At 41.2% G+C, this 19543-nt stretch overlaps 1 protein-coding gene across 20 annotated transcripts in view; it reads right to left on the reverse strand.

The window, feature by feature from the left end:
• The window catches only part of ATP2B2 (ATPase plasma membrane Ca2+ transporting 2), a 310402-nt gene that overhangs the window by 278772 nt on the left and 12087 nt on the right, over positions 1-19543 (reverse strand). The window contains exon 1 of one of the 20 annotated variants that reach the window (XM_085516993.1): positions 8836-8932. The exons of 18 other annotated variants lie outside the window; for them this stretch is intronic. The gene's annotated coding sequence lies outside the window, so the exon portion shown is untranslated. Of the gene's footprint in view, positions 1-8835; positions 8933-19543 lie in introns of those variants that run through there. One more of the 20 variants, XM_085517020.1, reaches the window with a different exon arrangement.

Raw genomic sequence — 19543 nt, forward strand, 5'->3', positions numbered from 1 at the left:
TACAGTCTTTGGACTGACTACATATGAACTGCAGGTTTATCAAGAGGACAGATTTTGTTGGTGTTTTTGTCTGATTTTTAAAAACCAATTTCTCAGTCCATGATCTATTCTGCAGAAGAGCAGATTCTTGCAACAACAAAAATCTCAATTTTAGTGCATGTAAATTCATTACTGCAAACAGCTTATAGCATGATTAAATATTCTACAGAAACACCTCTAAGAATGGGTATTTAAAAGACTGAATTCTCTACTTTTACAAATAACTCTTAAGTAGAATAAATAACATTATCATTTCACTGTGACAAACCAAGTGACTTGATTTCCGCCCCACATGCTCTGTTGTTTGGTATCTAAGACTGCCCATTTCTCCAGCAGTAAGATATCAAGACAGAAGGCAGCATCATCTAGGAATGCTGAATAAAATCACACTGCATTGTTGAAAGCAGGCTGCCAGCTAAGAGCCTTTAGCATCACACAGCAACTCAGAGGCCTCCCAAGTCCCTTTAAAAAAAAAAATAAAAATTAAAACTCTTTGAAAGGAACTGAAGATTCTCTACTAGATGAAAGTCCTCCTCAAAAGAAAACCTTACCCTGCTTACTGAGGTCAGTATAGAAAACAACCTGAAGAGCAGCAATTAGCTTCATACCTAGAAAGAATAAGCAGCCTAAATTTCTAGAGGAAGTTCATCAGTGTTTCTCCAGTTTCCAACTGACCATTAAGCTTACCCACAAAATAGATGGTAGAAGGAGATATCACCAACAAAATATCCATCACCACTGTCAACCACATGGTGTTGATAGCTCATTATTTCAAATCAGCAGAAACAAAACTCAAAAACCCAGTACTACTGGTTTGTCAGAAATACAGTCAAGACTAATGTGGAAAAGAAAACTGATATGATGTAACTAATGCAAGTAAACAAATGTTTGCTTAGGTAAGATAATCTCTTGATTTTATTCAATTTTGAGAATCAGGAATGGGTTAAAGGACCATAAAAACCTTGAAAGTAAAGATAATTGAGAGGGACAGTGTTCCTCAGCGGTTAGCTACCATTACAGACTGAACTATGAAAGAAACAACAAACAAAATAAGTCATCGGCAATAAAGTATTGCTCATTCTGAGCGTCCCAAAGAATCACTCATCTTCACTGACCCCTACTGCATACTCTATAACACATTATGCAACTTTCTGTCTCCGTCTTTTGTTTCTCAGCCTTATTTCACAATCATGTGAAAAACACCCTCATTTTTCCCTTAGTGGGCAGCCTTATTAAACATACTGTTTCCAGTGCCTTTCAGTAGCAGACAAACACTTCACATTTAGTGATGTGATAGTAACGTTTACTCCTATAGTACTCTTATTCCAGTAAATGTTTCAGCAAGTTAAATCACAACACCTTCTTTTCCTCTTTAGAAGCGATATAGAAAAATATCCTGCCTGAAATATAGTTATAACCCTAGATCTTGACATTAATAAATGAGTTAATTTGGGCCACAGAGATAATTTATTTCTGACCTATATGAGCATGAGTTCTGAAAAGGCATTTCAATCCATCCCATGAGCAGCGTGACTACATCAAGCAATATGCAATAGCACATACAACTTTGATTCCCCACTCCATTCTCTTGATACACAAACACAAGGTTTTCCCTCACCTATGTGGTCCTTCCCTCCCCATCCTACACAGAACAGTCTCACGGTCCGGGCTTCTGTGCATGATTTACACCACTGCAACACAACTGCAGCAGCACAGCTACAACACACTCCAATTTCACATAGCAAATGCCCCAGAAACTGGCTGAACACACCAGGTATCTGCACTGCTACACACAGTAACAGGCTCCAAGTTCAACACATTGCACACTAAACCCTAAGGAATTGCTAAGTGCGTATCAGTAGTGCAACTAATTTACTAATTAGTTAACCTGCTATTTCAAGAAAAAATTAAAAACTGAACACAGAAGGTAAGTGACATGAACTGCAATCTTAAGATCTGAAAAAAGATATAACGTGGGTGTCATATTTACATATTCATCAACATCATACCTCCTCAGTTGAAAGCAGTATAAATAAAGTCATTGAGAAACACAGCCATAAACTACTTAAATTATCTTGATTTAATGGACATAATAGAAATCATTAAGTTCTTTAAGAAACTTTGAAACATACCCTAGGAACAAAGTTCAGTTCAAGTGATCATTCATCTGTTAATAAGCTGAGTAAATACACCATTCAAACAACCATGTTAAAATCCCAGTTATTACATTCCCTAAGAACCAAAACATCAGATAACCAGAAGTTGTGCATGGCATTGCACTTTCCCATACCAGTTAGAGCTTCCCAGGTTGTTTCCATGCACACAAAGCAGAACACAAGAGGACACACAACCAAGGAGGCTCAGCAGAGGCAGGCAGTTCAAGTCCAATGAATCAAACCACACAACCACAAGCATACTGAAAAGTTACACTCTTAGCAACAGCCACCTCTCACTATTTCACTGTCACTTCTACTGTTTGCCATATAAACAATGCTACACAATTTCTGGTTCTGCTCTATGAGGTTCTACCAACCACTAACTAAAGCACTAAGTAACAGTTTTGGGTCAGGGGACAAAGCAAAGGCATCATTTTAAACCAAAGTATTACAAAACATAGCAATCTCACTTTTATTTAATGAAAAGTCTAAGTAAATTACTCTTCAAATCAGATACAAAAACACATATCAAGGCTTCAGTGTGTCTCTTCTCTGAAGATGACAGCCCCAGTCTGTGGTGACAAGCAATGGCACACAGTCACCACACTGCAAACCCAGCAGTATTTCAGCTGGCTGAAAGCAGTTCCAGTAGTTCCCCAGTACTTGACTCATTTTTTTGCCCCCTCCTGCCTCTTTCTAAGATAAAGTTTCAAACACAATTTCACTTCATAATGAAGACCTGAATTGCAGACAAAGTGAAAGCAGTAAAGCAGAACAAACAGCTTTGATTATCTTCTTCAAATATTGTTATGTTGGCACAAAAGTGTTTGGCTCACACAATGCTGTTTTTATTATTTCAAACTTGAATGGGTTCAGAGGAGCAGAGGCACAATGAGTACAATTCAGTACATCTTCCATACAAATATACTGTCAGAGCAAACACTGCTTTCTGCATTCAGCAACAGAGGGGTCTAATAGGGACTTCTTACTATAGGTTCTACCGTGGAATATGGATATGCTCAAGTTACCCTACCTACATTATCACAGATCCAATCTCCAGCCCTCAAATGTAGAAGGAAAAAAACATTTGGGTTCTCACCACTGATCCAAGGAAAAGTAAAGCTGCTTCGAACAGCAAGGAAGTTGATCTTGAAAACTTAGGTTTAAGATGCTGACAATCTTGTCACTAGAGCACGTGCTCATATAATTACAGCATCAAACTTTTGCAGATCTCTTCAGAAACAGACCTAATTTGTCCATGCGCCTTAAGCACCAAGGACACATTCAAATAACTAAACTAGAATAACTGGCACGCAGTTTTTCACTAACCTGTCACCTGCGTGCTTCTCTTAGAGGCTCCCCAAAGCTAGAATGCTGCTTTCCAGAATAGCAACAGGATCCCTGGCATATCAACTTCCCACAGGTTCATCAAGTGCTTTTACTGTTCAGTTCTAACACAAAGAAATGCAAGATTCACTAGAATACAGGATTCTGGCTAAAGCATGCATTAATGTGAGATGCTCTTCTTCACATCTCCTTTTAGTATTTGTCCATGCACATTTAAGAACAAAGAACTGAGCATTCAAGTAGCAATTACATTCAGGTTCACTTGTCATCTTCAAATCACACTACTAGTAAAACCCTGGAATTATACCATCAATACAACAAGCTCTCCCCTCAAAGATGGTACATCAATTCTTTTAGATGTCACTAGACTGAGAGTGACCTCCCCACCCTGCTAAAAGAACAGAAATAACCAAGGAAAACATTCTTTAAATTTAATTAGAATACTGATATTCAATTAACACAACTCTGCACCCTCTCAGTCCAGATTCCAGTTAACAGTTTGTTGTAAACATCACGTAATTCAGATCTGATGGAGTATTCTTTACCCCCTCGCCCACACTCATTTCTGAATTGCTACTATGTAAAGAGTGATGATGAAGTCATAAAGTTAAGACATGGGGGCAGAAAGTCAAAAGTGTTAAGCTATGAAATACAGTCATGATTACTATAGGTAAAAAGGTAACTTAGTAATTCCCATTTGGGAAGATAACTGAAGGCTCTTCAATAATAAAGAAGGCAAGAATGGACTAGAATGCTTTGAGAAGAAAAAACATGCTGTATCAAACAAGAAAACCAAGAAGATGAAAGCTAATCTTTTTTCAGACACCAAATATTTAGCAAATTAAAGGTTCCAGTAGCTTTAACTTGCTCCTAAACTGAGTTAGAATTGTCAACCATATTGGATACAATTAGAGAACTGAGGTAATCCATTTGAACGCAGGGTGAAACACCACTTGGTGTTGCATAGATAGATAATTCTCTGACAATTTAAAGCTTTGAGGAGACAACGAAGTAGGAATTTCTCCCACTGGCTTTGTGCAGCCAAAGCAGCATTTCCCTTCACATGCTATTTCCCTTCCAACCACTTGCTTTCAGCTTCAGAATTCCACTGGTGTAAAGGAAACATCAGCTTACATGGATCAGTGCAATAAAGACTGAAAGATTTTGACACTGATATTGTGGTTGTATCCAAAACCATAAGGCATCTGTTCCCACCTTTCTCAGTATTAGGGCAATCCTGGCTTTAACCCCAAGCACAGAATCAAAGTAGATCTTGCTGTACTTGAGCATTAACATGACAGCAAAGAGAGAAAGGATAAAGCTGTTTGGCTGGTTCCTGTGTAAACACGGGCTAAAGGAGCACAGGCACTGGACTCAGGACTGCCCAGTTTTCCATCTCCAGGACTTAAGGCTGTAAATCAAAACTCCCAACTATACAGCTGCTCCTTCACCATCTTGCAACAAGTTCTTGGTGACGTTGCTATAAAGGAGCCAAAGATCTAATTAAATTAATTGCACTAATTGCACACTCCTTCTACACACCAAACCTTCACAAAGATGCATCTGCAGGGGGAACCACCAGCAGCTTCCAAAGTCTTTCCTCCAGCAGAGCAACAAAATGTAAAATAACGCCTCCTTCAAGCAATAGCTGTGATGTACCAACCTTACTGGATACAAAGCTCAGCCTTCATGCACAACCAGCACCAGACATCACCCAGAATGGATGGACATCACCCAGGAGCTGTTCTCACACTTGCTAAGTGGCATCCTGAGAACTGAACGCCCTGGCCTTTGCATGCTACCCATGCTCGGCTGCCCAGCTTGGAGGATTAAGGAAAAAGAAGTAAATAAGTGTTTTAATTGATAGGTGCATCTGGAATAAGGCTCCAGGTTTGGCAGCAGGAGGCTGTGAGAAGGCAGCTCCGTTGCAATCACAGCAGTTCTAAGAACATTCCAGAACCGCTGTCAGAACAGCCAATCAGAGCAGCTCATGAGCAGAAGAACAGCCAGAAAATGGCATGAAGCATGAGAGCAATGAGGGATGGTGCTGAGCATCCTGCAGGGTGCTAACAGGGCACAGGGAAGGAGCAGCAGAAACACACTGCTGAGCCCACAGGGACTGAGTGCACCCTGCAGCCACAGCAGGGGGAGAGGGAAGAGAACCAAAAGTTGGGAAATTACATACAGCATTTAAAATACAAGGATGGATACATGCAACATGCAAGTATTGGCATAAGTCTTCACTAATGACTTTGCAAGGTCTCAACTATTTATTTTACAAGCACTTCCAGAACAAAATGAAAACTGAAGTTTCATGCAGCATCATTTTACCCACAGTTAGAGGGCTAAGATTGTGTCAAGAGCCAGTGAATGAGTGGAAGTGGGGCTGATGGGAACTGGCTGAATTAATCTCTCACTTTAGCTTTAAGGCATCTATGAACACTCCTCAAAGTATTAAAAGCATCAGCATGCAGGAATAATAATCTTGTTTTATTTATAGTTGAGGGTCATGGGAAAACTGTCCTGATACATATATATAAAAATACAACTTCCCAGATTAATTTTGGCAAGAGAATTCAAAGAATGAGCAGCTATGGGAAAGTTTAAGTTCTCATCAAATACACCTGAGTATCCTTGTTCAGAAATGGTTTATGCTTTCTACCACTCATTAAGCAGCAAGTAGTTGTAGCGTAGCTGCAATAAATACTTGTGGTAATCTGGTGTTTACTAGAAGTATGTACACCTGTAGTTTTTAACACAATATGTAGTTCATGATTCATCGCTTATCATTACCACGTTATCGAATAACTAAATAAGAAAAATAATCAATGAAATCACTTATTTTCTTAGATGAAAGAACTAATTCAATCATTAACCTTTTGAGAAAAGGCCACACGGATACGTGCAAACCTGATGCACAAGCTATTGAAACAGCATCCAAAACTTCTTATCCCTTGCAGGGAAAAATGTGACAGCAAGAGGATGCCTTCTTTGTGTACTTACAGCACTGTCAATTGCTTGCATTAGTGAAATAATATTGTCACTTCAGCTTCAGTTTAAAATGCCGCCTGTTCTGCCTACTGAATCAGCTGTGTGCAACATCACCAGCAAGCAATAAGGAACTGAGCCTGAACCCCAAGACACTCATTGACCTTGCAGAAATTGTGTCAAATCTATGTTCTTATATGCCTAGTCATTCATCCTCCTGCTACATTTATGAAGTAGTTCTGCCCCTGTACTAACTGAAAGGGTAAGATATGGGTGAAGACATTCTATCTGAACAGCCATAGTAGTTCCCAGCTTCACACAAGTGCTAATAGATTTGAATCATCCTTGCCTCAGCATTTGATTACTCACAGAAATAGCACCTGAATAAGTAGCATCATATTCATTCCTCTTTTTCCTTTGATAGAGGTGATGTTTTTGTTTTTATTCTTTCAGGAAAATCAGAGAAATTGAATCTTAACAGTAAACACATACAGGAGCATACACTCTAAAACATTCATGCGACTGGTTTACCTTTTTGAGGCAGCTTTCAGCTATAGCCCCTGCAGAACATGGCATGCTGAGACCAAAGCCTTGAACCACGATTCTCACTGATAGTAACAGTGACACCAGCAGCAAGCATTCCAGCAGGCCATCACATACCAAAAATAAAGATGAGGAAAGGACACCTTTTTAATTCACTGAAGCAGAAATTCTATGTTCTCTGCACCACATGCTTGCTGCTCCCTGAAGGAACTGAACAGACCTGAGGTAACAATACCAAACTATACAAGACATGGTCTGTATTAGGTTGAACAGACTACGGTGCCCACCTTGAGGTGCCTGTCAGCTGGAATGCAGCACCAAGGGGCCCAACTGTTCACTGTCTCTTCCATCCCACTTTTAAAGACCTGGGCCTGGCTGCTAATCAAGTCAGTGATCTATTTACTCAGTAAAGTATGTTCATTAACCATTAGGAGGGGCTAAGGAAAGACTTCATCTTAAGAGAAGCACAGGAACCCATGCATTGCAACATTATCTCTCATATGGATACATGCACAGAAATAACTCTGAACATCTTACTTTCCTTATTAAGTTAGCATCCATTTTTGTTCCTATCTCTCATCCTGATAGTTTTATGCCTTTTTGTACTGTGTGTACACGGCACTCAAGGTGAGGCTGCACCAGGGCAGTGTAAAACAGGACAATTGTTCTCCTTGATGAGATAGCAAAGCCATGCTTGATATGCCCCAGCATATGGTCAGTCTTCCTGGCTGCCTGGACATGCTGTTGATACATCTTCAACTTGCTGTTGAGCAAGACCCCCTGAGATTCCTCTCAGCAGAGCAGCTCTCTAACATCTCACCCCCTGTGTTGTATGTATAGCCAGGGTGGCCACTTCCCAGGTGCAGAATCCAGCACTTGTTAAACACAGCTGATTGCTCAGCTGGATCTCTCTGCAAGGCCTCTCCACCCTTTACAAGTCAACAGCTATAAAGAAATTTTAGTCAATCTCCACTGGAAAAGAGTTAGCATAATGGTACCATTTCCATTTTCTAGCTCTTCTACGAACTTCAGTAACTTTGACTGGACAACAGTTAACTTTCTTCCTAGGGTACCTTTTGCTTGCTCTAATTCTCAAAAGAACCTCACCTGCAGTCTGGAATTTACTTTGCCAGCTAATCTCACTACTGACACTGATGCACATGGAGGCAAAAGTAGCAACAGGATAATTAATCAAGCAACTCCCTGCTCTTCTAACTCTTGCACTATAGCAGACCATTTGGAGATCAAGTATTTATTATTGTCAGCAAAGTCCCTCCTGCTGATACATAGAGAACTTCCTCAGCTACTCTAATTGACCACAAATTAACTGCAAAAGTAGCTACATTAAAAAGCAAGACAAATAATTAAGATGAATGTGAGGCCTCACTTGACCTAACCGGCCTTTCAGACAAACGTAAACCTAATAAATAAATTCTGGCTGATTCCACCAGCCCAACACTCCCTCCTCAGAGAAGCAAGAAAGGATGTTTGAGTTTGTGTGGTGCTCCAGAACCTCCTGTATCCATACAGAAGGGACAGGTGCCTGCAGTTGCCTCGTTTAAAGTCAGCACTTGGCCCTGCGAGCAACTGCAAAATCAGGACCAAATTAAATTTCCCCCTCTGATAGAGCTCGGAAGCAGGCCCGTTTACCATTCAGACACATCCAGCACTACCATTCTGCTCATGGAGGTTCTTGGTGACAACAGGCAAAGTACTTGCACAGAGACCAACAGATGCAACAAGAAAGAACAACAGAACTCACCCAACTGGTGAAGCAGCTCTCTGGCTGTGTAGCACCCCATCTCAGGAAGCAGCCTGGATTCCAGAGATGCTCTCCCTCCAGTGGCTGGCCCTTATATGAGCCCAAGGTGGGGGGAGGGTTTCCACCCCTACTGGTCACTTGGGGAGTGCAGCTGCAAATAATTTGCCCGTGCTCCCTGGGCCAGGCACACCCCTTCACCAGGTGCTCAATCAACAGTTCAAGCTGTGACCTAACAGTCCTTCTGCAAGCATGTACTCCCAGTTTTATCTGCTGGCACAGATGAACTCGTTTTCAGCTGTACATTGTGTTTAACTTCATTGTGCACTTTCAAGACTGAAGACTAAAATACTATAGCATCAGTGGTGCTACTTTCCCTCCTTTTTCCCTCCCACAAATGCTGCTGTCATCTCACCTTTTGCGTGCCATAGTGTAACATAGTTCATGTATTTCACTCTACTCAAAAGCAGTTAGAACAGCCACATTTCTTCTTTGACACAAACCTTAGGAAGGATACCCAGTGATGCACTGCAGCAAACAGCCCCTTGTTATGCACAGGCAGATTCAATTGAAGACATTAAAAAAACTAGGCTATAACATAGCATTCATGGTGACACATTCATTTCATTTTCATCATCCTGTGCTCCGACACTCTGATAAAAGAAAGAATCAGTTTTTCACCAGTAAGAATTCTTTGCTCACGTATTAACTCAAAGGAATGCCATCCAGTTAAGTCTGTCCCTGCTTTACTGGCCAAGTACTTGAAAGCAATTATTTACAAATAAAAGGTGGTATGTGCACTGTCCATGTTATCCACTATAGCTCTTGCAGAAGTAATGCAGCTACACAGGCTTTCTGCTGTGAAAATAGCAAAGCCAGTATTCTTCAGCTGTCCACACAACACAAAAAAACCCCAGATACACTCACTGTGAGAGAGCCTATGTAAAAAGCCTTCTACCTTGAGTGAACAACTCTGGAGTTGCTTCCTCCTAAGAGACACCCAGGAAACATTATATGCATCAGGAAGGCTTGACCCTGCCATAGACAGCAAGAGCAGCGTGTCTTCAACCAGCCACAGGCTGAGAAACGTTCACTTTTCAACCTTGACTTTTAAGATGTCTGCTTCACAGCATTCACTGCGCTTATTTGGAAGCATTAATTGGCATGAGGAGAGACACTCTTCTTCAGGTATTCAAACATCACTACGTGCCTCTGACAGCCTCAAGGCCAGGCAGGTGGATGGTGACATACAGCACAGGGAGCTTTCAGTCACGCTTCCCTGAAAAAGAAGTGCACTGGATCTTCACATGACGTGTGAAGCTTTATGGTGGAAATAAAAGGCGTTTTACTGCAGCTGAGGAGTCTGAGCATGAGACAAGAGCTCCACATCAGACAGCTCTGAAGCTCTACACTGAAAACTTGGGGAATTAATGAATGAATGAACCCCAAACAGACCATCTCCACCATTGCTGAATGAAGTTTCCCACTTGAATCTGATATTAAATCTCTCTTTTTCATTCTCTACCACCAAGCTTTTCCAGTTTCTTACGTAATAGCAAATACTTCTTTTACAGCCAAAGAGCATCGCTACCTGTTATGTAACTTACCTTTCTGGGACAGCTTCACATCTTACTTTTACTGATGAGGACTTCAATGAAATCACAAGCTGTAGTGATGCAAACAGAAGACAACTGTGCCTGAAGTTAAGCAAGAAGCTACGTTTGTGCTAAATGGAAAGTGCTAAAGGTAAGAAATTTCATCTAACCAATATGCACATGAGACTGACAACACTGAGGAAGCATATACAAACAAACTGAGGAAATAAGTGTACAAACATAATTAATTGTCAGCTAACAAGGGAGAAATTTAAGTGTGCAAAGCAGAACAACCAAAACCAAACGTACATAACCCTGACTTCCACCTTACCCAAGATACCTTGGCTTAGAGTTTATGCTCACCAACACACCGTGAGGTCATCAGCACTGGGTGCTATAACCTCGCAGAAATGACATAGCAGAGATCATGGAGCTTTGACTGAATATCCACCACCCCTCTGGGCAACCTGTGTCAGTGCATCACCGCCCTTAATGTAATTAACTGCTACTTAGGAATTAACAGGATAGTGATGTGCACTTAGCAGTAACATTTAGAAACAAAAACGTATTTAAAACATCGGCTGTAAGTTTGATGGCAGCAATAACAGCACAAAGGGTACAGGTGTTGAGCTGCAATCATCTCCTCGCAGCATGTGCACTGAATGTGTAACATTTTAAGAAAGGCAACGATTCTAAAAAGCCATTAAGTTGTAATTGGATTTAACATAATTAGCTGCTTCCACTTGCAATGGTATGCTGGAAAAAAAGAGATAGCAAAAAAAGAAACGTTGTGCATTCAGTCGGTGACTTGCATCAGTTCAAAGGGACCACGTAACAATCAGAAAGGTCAGACTTCTTCCTTCCATATGGTGCGAACTGAACGGCAGCACACAGCAGCACCAGTTCTCCTTTACAATCAGAGCAGCCTTCTGATGTCTGCGTGCTAAAAAAAGACCGAGCAGCTCTTCAGTCTGCACTGAGCGCTCTGCTACACGCCACAAAAACAGGCTATCTGGGAACCTGCAGATTAACCAGCACAAAACACTATTAAGATGGTGCCAGAAAGATTTACAAGCAGCAAAGGAGGGACCTTGAAATTTCCACTCGTTCAGGGTTTGGCCCGTGCCAAGGAGGAACTCTCAGCCTCAAAGCAGATGAAGCTGAAGTCACTGCATCCATCACGCAGCCGTGGCGCAGGAGAGAACCTGCAGAAATGCCGCAGAGGAAAAGCATTCGAAATGCGAGTTTTAAGCATCCATGTGGGTAGGAGAAGCCCCCCGCTGCCTGGGGGCGCTCCCTAATGGCTTTCGGCCCGCTGTTGTAGTGCCGCCTGGCGGCTGCACTGCACACAACCAGTTTGCCTTATGTAGATTTATTATTATGTTCCACCAGAGCTGGAAGATGCTGAGGCCATGGGAAATGCTTCTAGCCATCCTTTAAGCTGTCATACTATCACTAGGAGATATTTAAGTCACCCAGCCCTGGGCATCTCAGTGAAATCTACCTGACACTGCTGGAAGGGTCCCACTATCTTGGGTCAGCCTCCTTTTATTATTTGCTTTATTATTTCCTTAAGCACATCACTCAGAGGCTCATTTTGCTAAGGCAAATAGCCCTGTGATAGAAGGATTTCCATAAAGGTTCCTGCTAATCCTCTGGAGCCCCAATGGTTTTCCTCATTAAGTTGTTCCAAAACTTATAGGCCCAATGACTTGAGTAGCCACTGTTTGCCACCCCTTGTAAACCAGTTATTCATCTTCTTGGGCCCCACTATTTGTAATTATCTCTAACGTCTCTGGCAGGAAACCCATTTTATCAGGCAGGATCCAAACTGTTGGGAGTAAAGGGAAGATTTTAGATGCTTCAAGCAGAAATGCCGCAATGCACTATTCATAAGACACAAAAACATTTCCTATCAATCATGTGAAACCCATCTAAGTAAATGTTACTAAACTCAAAGCTCATGGCACGTAGCCTGAGCTCCATTCTATGGGACCAATGCAAATAAACCTTTAACAACTTCAGAAGTCAGTCAAAGAAAAAATGTTCATAGCAGAGTCACCAAGTGATTTACAGTGGATGCCAACACTTCACTGAAATAAAGCATCAATTCAACAATGCAACACTGATTTCCTTGAAGTTTCCTTATTTTTATCACTTCTTGAGAATTATTAACCATAGAAAACACAGTCTCTGTCCCTGTGTTGAGGAATTTGGAAACAGAACAGAACGTTTTATTTTGTGCCACCTTTCAACAAGCTGAAGTGGTAAACTTCATTCTAAACTACCCCCGGGTTTATCGAGATACTAACAAGCAACCTACAAAACGGTGTTGCAACCCAAATGCAAATAGAAATGATTCTGAAAACCAAAAAATTGCGAGGAACTCCCTGTGCCCTGTCACTCTCTTACAACAACCTGTATGGCACACGGCTATATTAGAAGAGCATTTGCCATACTCCCACATCCCTCCCTTTGCAATAGCAGTTTCACGTACTGCAAAGGGCCGGGGAAACTGAGCTCCTTGTCTACAAAAACTGCTGCACTTCTTAAAGATTTGTCTCCAACAACAACCAAACGTCACATGAGTGAAAGCCCGAATGATATTGCACTCATGTGATTCCGTTTCTATGCAGGCTAAACCTCTCTTTTCTGTTTTGCATGACTCCACAAGATTTTTTGAGATTTAAGAACTAATCCTATTTCACCAAAACATTTTTGTTTGCCTCAGATCCAGTTCCCCGCACTCCTTTATTGGCAGCAAAAGTCTGGATTCTTTTCAGCCAACAGAGAAATATATTTACACCTTTTGAAACCTTTGAAGAATAAACTAAAGACATTGGTTGTACCACCTTTGGAAATCCAAGTCTTTAAACCTGCCCAATAGGTGCTCTGTTTTGGAGATGGCTTATTTCTGGAGATGGCTTATTTCTGAACATTTGGAACATCAGAGAGTTATTTCAGATGCTTATAAAAGAAGTGTATTAGCAATTACTAGAGCTAATGCGACCGTGAGGTTTCTGCAGGCACTGCCCAGTGCCCAGCTGGGTCAGAAACTGGTTCTGACAATGACCCTTTTCACTGTTTGACCAGAGATCTGTGAAAATTACAGAAGCTTTGCCTCTTTAGGGCAACACAGCTGCCCCGTCCTCTGAGCTTGTCATTACCTCCCATCACAGAGGTCATCATACAGGCATTTTATCAGAACTCCTCTGGGTTGCTGACAGGGAGAGATGGTGTTCATTTTTCCTCATTAGGCTTTGCACTATATGAAAAAAATACTGGCAAAAATAGTAATCCACTCTTTCAGGTCAGTCTTGCTGTTCTTCTGGTGAGAGCCTGAACCTGCAAAACATCCAAGGGAGTAAAAAATCTGTCTCCTTTCCAACACTGGTAAAACATACCAGCAGGGGCTGAACGTACCAGCAAAGCTCTGCGCTTTGCCTCCCAGCGATGAAGTTGTACCAAAAGAGGTTTACATTAGACATAAGAAAGAACTTTTTTTCCCTCAGAGAGTGGTCAGGCACTGGAATGGCTGCCCAGGGAGGTGAAGGAGTCACCATCCCTGGCAATGCTCGAGAGGTATCTGGATGAGGTGCTACATGATCTGGTTTAGTGGCTTGTGGTAGCAACAGTAATGGAAGGACAGTTGGATCGAATGATCTTGTTGGTCCTTTCCAACCTTGTGATTCTATGATGAACAGGAAAAGTTCAAGCAGCATTGGGAATTCACAGCAGAACTCTCTTTGTGTCTTTCAATCTCTTTCTCCTTTCTTTCATATTTGGAGACCTTGAACAGACCCAAAGACGAATCCCTGTTAGAGTTCCAGCTATGGGAGCAGACCGTGGCAGCCAGCAGTGCCATTTCAGTGATTTATACCAGCGATTCTTCTCCAGAAGAGAGAGGCAAAGTGCTGCAGCGAACTCACTGCTTGGCAGAGGACTTCAATAGAGAACAAAGAGAAACACCAAGCCTGAGCCAGGAGTATGCCCAAAAGAATATGCAAATAATCTGTAGGCAGACATTTTCTCTGACTTTTTTTGACAACTCTTATTTGGCCTGTGAAAAGCCTGACTCGCAGCTCCACTAGGCAGGGCTGCAGGAGCACCACAAGATCAAAGCAGAGACACTTTGCATTTAAAACCAGGATGATCAGCAGACTCACATAAGTCTCCACAGCAAATGACACGACTTGCCACTGAGCAACACAGCTGCTGATGTACCCGGCCCATCAGCAGTTACTCCACATCGCACCTTTTCTCATCCTTTGCACTGTCAAATCATGTCTTGAAACTTAATTTCAGCAGTTCTTTATTAAGTTGTTGGGTTTTTTTTAAGAAGTGAAACAATTTTGATCCAAGTCTGTGACAGCAGCATTTTTCAAGCTAAACAGAGGAAGTTTTTACATTACTTACCAGACAAAAGCACATATATTGCTTTCCCTACGCACATTATATGGAGCACATGCCCTGGATGAGGAAATTGCTGCATTCATGTTAGATAAAAGCTACTGGCATAGAGCAGAGTTCCACTCTGGTCTGAATAATGTATGGGCGTGTTTCATGATGAGCCTAAAAATAATACACGCTTCAGATTTTTAATCCATTTCGAGAATTAGAATATGAACAAAAGAGTACAGAGAAGTCAGACCCTCCATCTTTGAGTAGTTAGCGAGGAGGCTGTCCACGTTTCTTACCGTGCAGCCAGGCTGAAGTACATGGCCTGATTTTCTCAAGCAGTCAAACTGCAGACGGCTGAAACCCTCATTCATGTCATTGCTCCAAATGACATCCAGTCAGCAGAGGAACATTTTGCAGAAGTCAGTGGGATTGGTAATAACACATCCAACAAACTGCAGGAAAAACTGAGTGCATCTTGGGCACAGCGAGGGAGAGCGGCAGCGCAGGAAAGAGGTCAGGACAAAAACTAATTATTATTTGAAGTTGTATTTGACCAAAAGGCTGAACCAGAAATAAAAAGTCAGAACAAACATTCCAGAATATAAAATATCTCCTTTTGAAATCAAAGTGAAACGTTTCTCTTTGGTCAATTTAACATTTCATGTTAAAATATTTTTATAACGTTTTCATTTCCTTTAAATTAGGTGAATTATGAAATCTGGGAAACATTTAGTTTTAATTGAGCTGGCAAATATTTTAGTCTGAGAAGCAAAGCCTTATGCATTGTTTTGCCAACAACTCGGTAATTATTGTTTCAGCTCAATTCTGGTTTTGTTTCTTGCAAAATATTTAGTTCAGCCACTAAGAAAATAAAACAGAATTTAACAATGTTAGCTCCGAAATCATTCACAACGATTTTAGTTCAGCATAGAACGCAGGCGTGCTCCTCAGAGCTGGGCAACGCAGCCCAACTCCGACAGCGGTGCTGCCCGTGTGTGATCAATGTGGTACCTCCGTGGTGGGCATAGGTAGGAGATGTCAGTCAGAGTCAGGTGTGTTCATCTTCTCCAAGATAAAATTGGAAGGTCCATTTTTAAGCTGAGAAGGGTAAGAGAGGAAGGCTTCACAGCTGCTTCCAGGGAAATCTGGGTAATTGCTTCCCTCCCTCTGTTAGATGCTATCAACAGAAGCCTTTCACTGAGCTCTTAGCAAGGTCTAGAGAAAAAGCAAGGGCCAAGGAAAGAGTCCAAAAAGAAATGTAAAAATAACCACAACAGCGGTAAGTTTGCTTTGCATAACTTCTTCTGAGGTCTTCTCCGGCAGTCAGTCTCCTCCCTGCCTTAACAATTGGTACCTTTGTACTTAGTTCAGAATGCTGAAAATAACCAATTTTTCAGAGAGGATAAAAGGGCCCAGATGCTGCCTGAAGTCTCCCACTTACTTACAGGAGAAGCACAGTGCAGAGGGCAGCTCTCACACAGACAGAGGGCAGCTTCCAAAGATGCAAAAGCAGCTCAGTTACTGTTCATTTTTAATATAGAGGTACCCAAGCACTGCACTAATATTATTACTGTATCAGCAGTGTCTTGCTGAGCCAACCAACAGGACGCCAATTAGTGATCACGTTTACATTTTATTTTTAGTTTTCTGCTTTAAACATCCAGCTACTGGTAAACTGACTGCGGTCTCTTAACTCACTTGAGTAGTCCAAACAACATTCAGCTGAAGCTGAATCAGCAGCCTGGCTGCAAGCAGATAGATAGATACAAATAAAATAATGACAGCCTGTTTAGTAAGCTGTTGAGCTATCAGCTTGTTTTGCTCTGCCTCCCGGGGAGCTGATATCAAAGACAGCAAAACATCCAGGTCTGAGGTCAGTCACCACTCTCGGGTAGAATATTTTAGCCAATATGTTCAAGTCTCATTTTGTGCAACCAATTGTAGACACATTGTCCAACCGAGCTGAAGTTAAATATCAGTTAAAATAAGTTAAAAAATAATGCCTGAGGAATTAGGAAACTGACAGGCCTGCCATAAGCCTCTTTTAAAACTGGTGTGAAATTCAGCCTTTGTACCCCTTGATATCAGCTTCATCTGTATCAGTTATTTTAGAATTAAATATAGGAATAAGTCTGAACAACAACAAAAATCCACACTGACGGGTCAAAAACGCTTCTAATTACTTTGTGCAGTACAGTTCCTCTATTTATTTAGGGATAAAAGCACCTAGGCTGTATTCAATTTGTAACAACCACACTACATATGTATATATTTGGTACTTCAGCAAAAATGCAAGAAGAACACACATAAAACTATCTCATGCAATGGAAGATACGGAACTGTTGAGAAATCATGAAGTAGCTCTAATTTTTCCAAACATTTCTACTACGTTTCTATGCTCTACTCAGGGGTCAGCTATGAGCAGACACCTTTCAAAGGAACACTCAGCCTTCTGCCCCTAAAACAAAAGAGGAAGAAAACATTCCCTTTGTGTCCCAGGATACAGAAAGCAGAAAGACTGTTTGCTATGGGAAGTAATTAAATGATACTGAGGACAGCACATGTATGTTTACGTATGTGCACACGTTCACTGTTTACTCAGAGCTGTAATTAAATGGTAACATGTATGCACACACACTTACCTGCCAAATGAGAGTACAGAAAAATCAGCTGAGACAGACATGCATCACTTTTTAGGTTTTCCTAAATCTATCATGTATGAAATTGCACAAATATTGTGGGCTGTTCAAACAGCACAGCCCTGTCTTAGTGTAGTGGAACTGTTATGTCAGGGCCTGAGCTGATGATAATGGAGCACCTGGTGATGGGGTGACCCAGGGTCCATCCCACCCTGGGCTCATTCAAGGGCAAGTCTCCCATGGGAGAATGGCTCCTGGATGAAAGCTACTTCCTGACAAAGTGTGTTCTACAGCCACAGCCCCTCACTGCCAGTCCAGTGAGTCAGCTTGTTCCTAGATGTAATAGCTGATATTCCTAACATACTTGGCCTGGTGTCACAAAGAACTTTTCAGAAGCAATTTTATTGCTACAAAGGACCAACACTTGACAACTGTAACGCATAAAGCTTTTGATGCGTTTGGATATATTCATAAAGTTTCTTCTCTGCTTGTATAAATGACATCTCATTCATACCACTTACTTTAAGATGTGCCATTGCCGCTCTCTACCATTACACTGTGCAGCACTGGGGAGCACTGATGTGGGATCAGCACTATGACTACAGCAGTAATAAACAAAATTAGAGTTCCAATTCTGCTACAACTCATCACCAGGTTTCCCACAATCTCTGAAGCTTTGCTAAGTCTGTTTGGGTTGCACTTTTGAGCCAGTTACAATTACTCAGCAGAAAATTAATTTTATAGTTAATGCACACAATAAACTGACTCCGTGGAGAATTCTTGTGTCTGTGTTCAAAAGCTTTCATTTATACAGCAATGAAATGTCTCCATAATTACAATTTATAAATGTTTAGAGCTTATCTTTCAAAACAGCTAAATAAAGAGAAATGTAACTGAAAATGAGAAGCACTTTGTGCACGCTGTAAAGCAGAAATTCAAAGGAATGTCTTCAGACATGTTAAGAAAGACGACAGATTGCCACCTGAGCTGTGTGGTTCTCTATCTCCCAACTGGGTAATGCTGATCAAATCAGTCAGATTTCATTCTTAACTCAGAGCTCTCTCATTCAGGGATTAAATCACCCCTAGGATTAAGATGCATGGATGAGTTATATTGTTTTTAATATTTAAGAGCACAGAAATGCATTCACCCTATGCTGAATGCCATGCTTTGCTATGTTTCTACCCTACTGTTCTTAAACTGTTTTTTTCTCTGCTTCTACATAGGAGCTACAAAGTATCACATCATTGGTAGGGAAGGCAAAAGAAACATACTGATGTTTCCTAATGGACAACCTATATTAAAATAGTTTTGACACATGCTATTAATGTCTCTGTCTATTTTCAGATTACTCTTCTGCCAGTGATACACCTTAGGCACTAATTATCAGTAAATGATTATATTTATCCATATTAATTTCAAGTTCTCTAATGCAGAAAATGTTCATGACAGTAAATTTTTAACTTATCCTGTGTACTCAGCTTCTGTTTGTCCATCGATGGCCTTGTGAGAAAGTTCATAAGCTATCAGATTAGCAAAACTTCCACTGAAGTAAACTACTGAGCTCTCCTCAGGAAAGAAATGCAAAGCAGATCAAGGGGGAGCAAAAATCCCAGGACTAAGTAAATCCAGCTGATTGAAACACAGCTACAAGTCTGTCCTAATTTATGCCATAAAGTACCTTGTAGCCAAAGTGTTTTCTTTGCTTGCCCAGGCCCAATTGCCTGCGGTCACAGAACCATCTCCTCTATTCAACCCCAACTCTCCAAATGCTAATTTTCTTCCAGTTTTCAATATGGTCAGACAGGGCAAGTCAAGCTGGGTTATGAGAAAGAGTCACAAAACATGTGTCCATAGATTTTAACCTGCTGGCAACTAAATACTCCATTTTATAGGCACTTCTACCCCAGTGAGTTTAAATGCTCTTTTACACTCCCAGTTGAACACAGAAGGGGAACACTACACACTGTGTTAATGCTGACTACTATAGCCAAAAGCTGGCTTCAAAAGCAGCCCCAGAATTATCTTCTGGACATTATTACCAAAAGTTGAGGAAAAAAACCCAAATCGGGTCAC

The sequence above is a fragment of the Coturnix japonica genome, chromosome 15 (genome assembly GCF_054131305.1).
Source record: "Coturnix japonica strain WE chromosome 15, WE-NBRP24, whole genome shotgun sequence".
NCBI classification, from domain to species: Eukaryota; Metazoa; Chordata; class Aves; order Galliformes; family Phasianidae; genus Coturnix; species Coturnix japonica.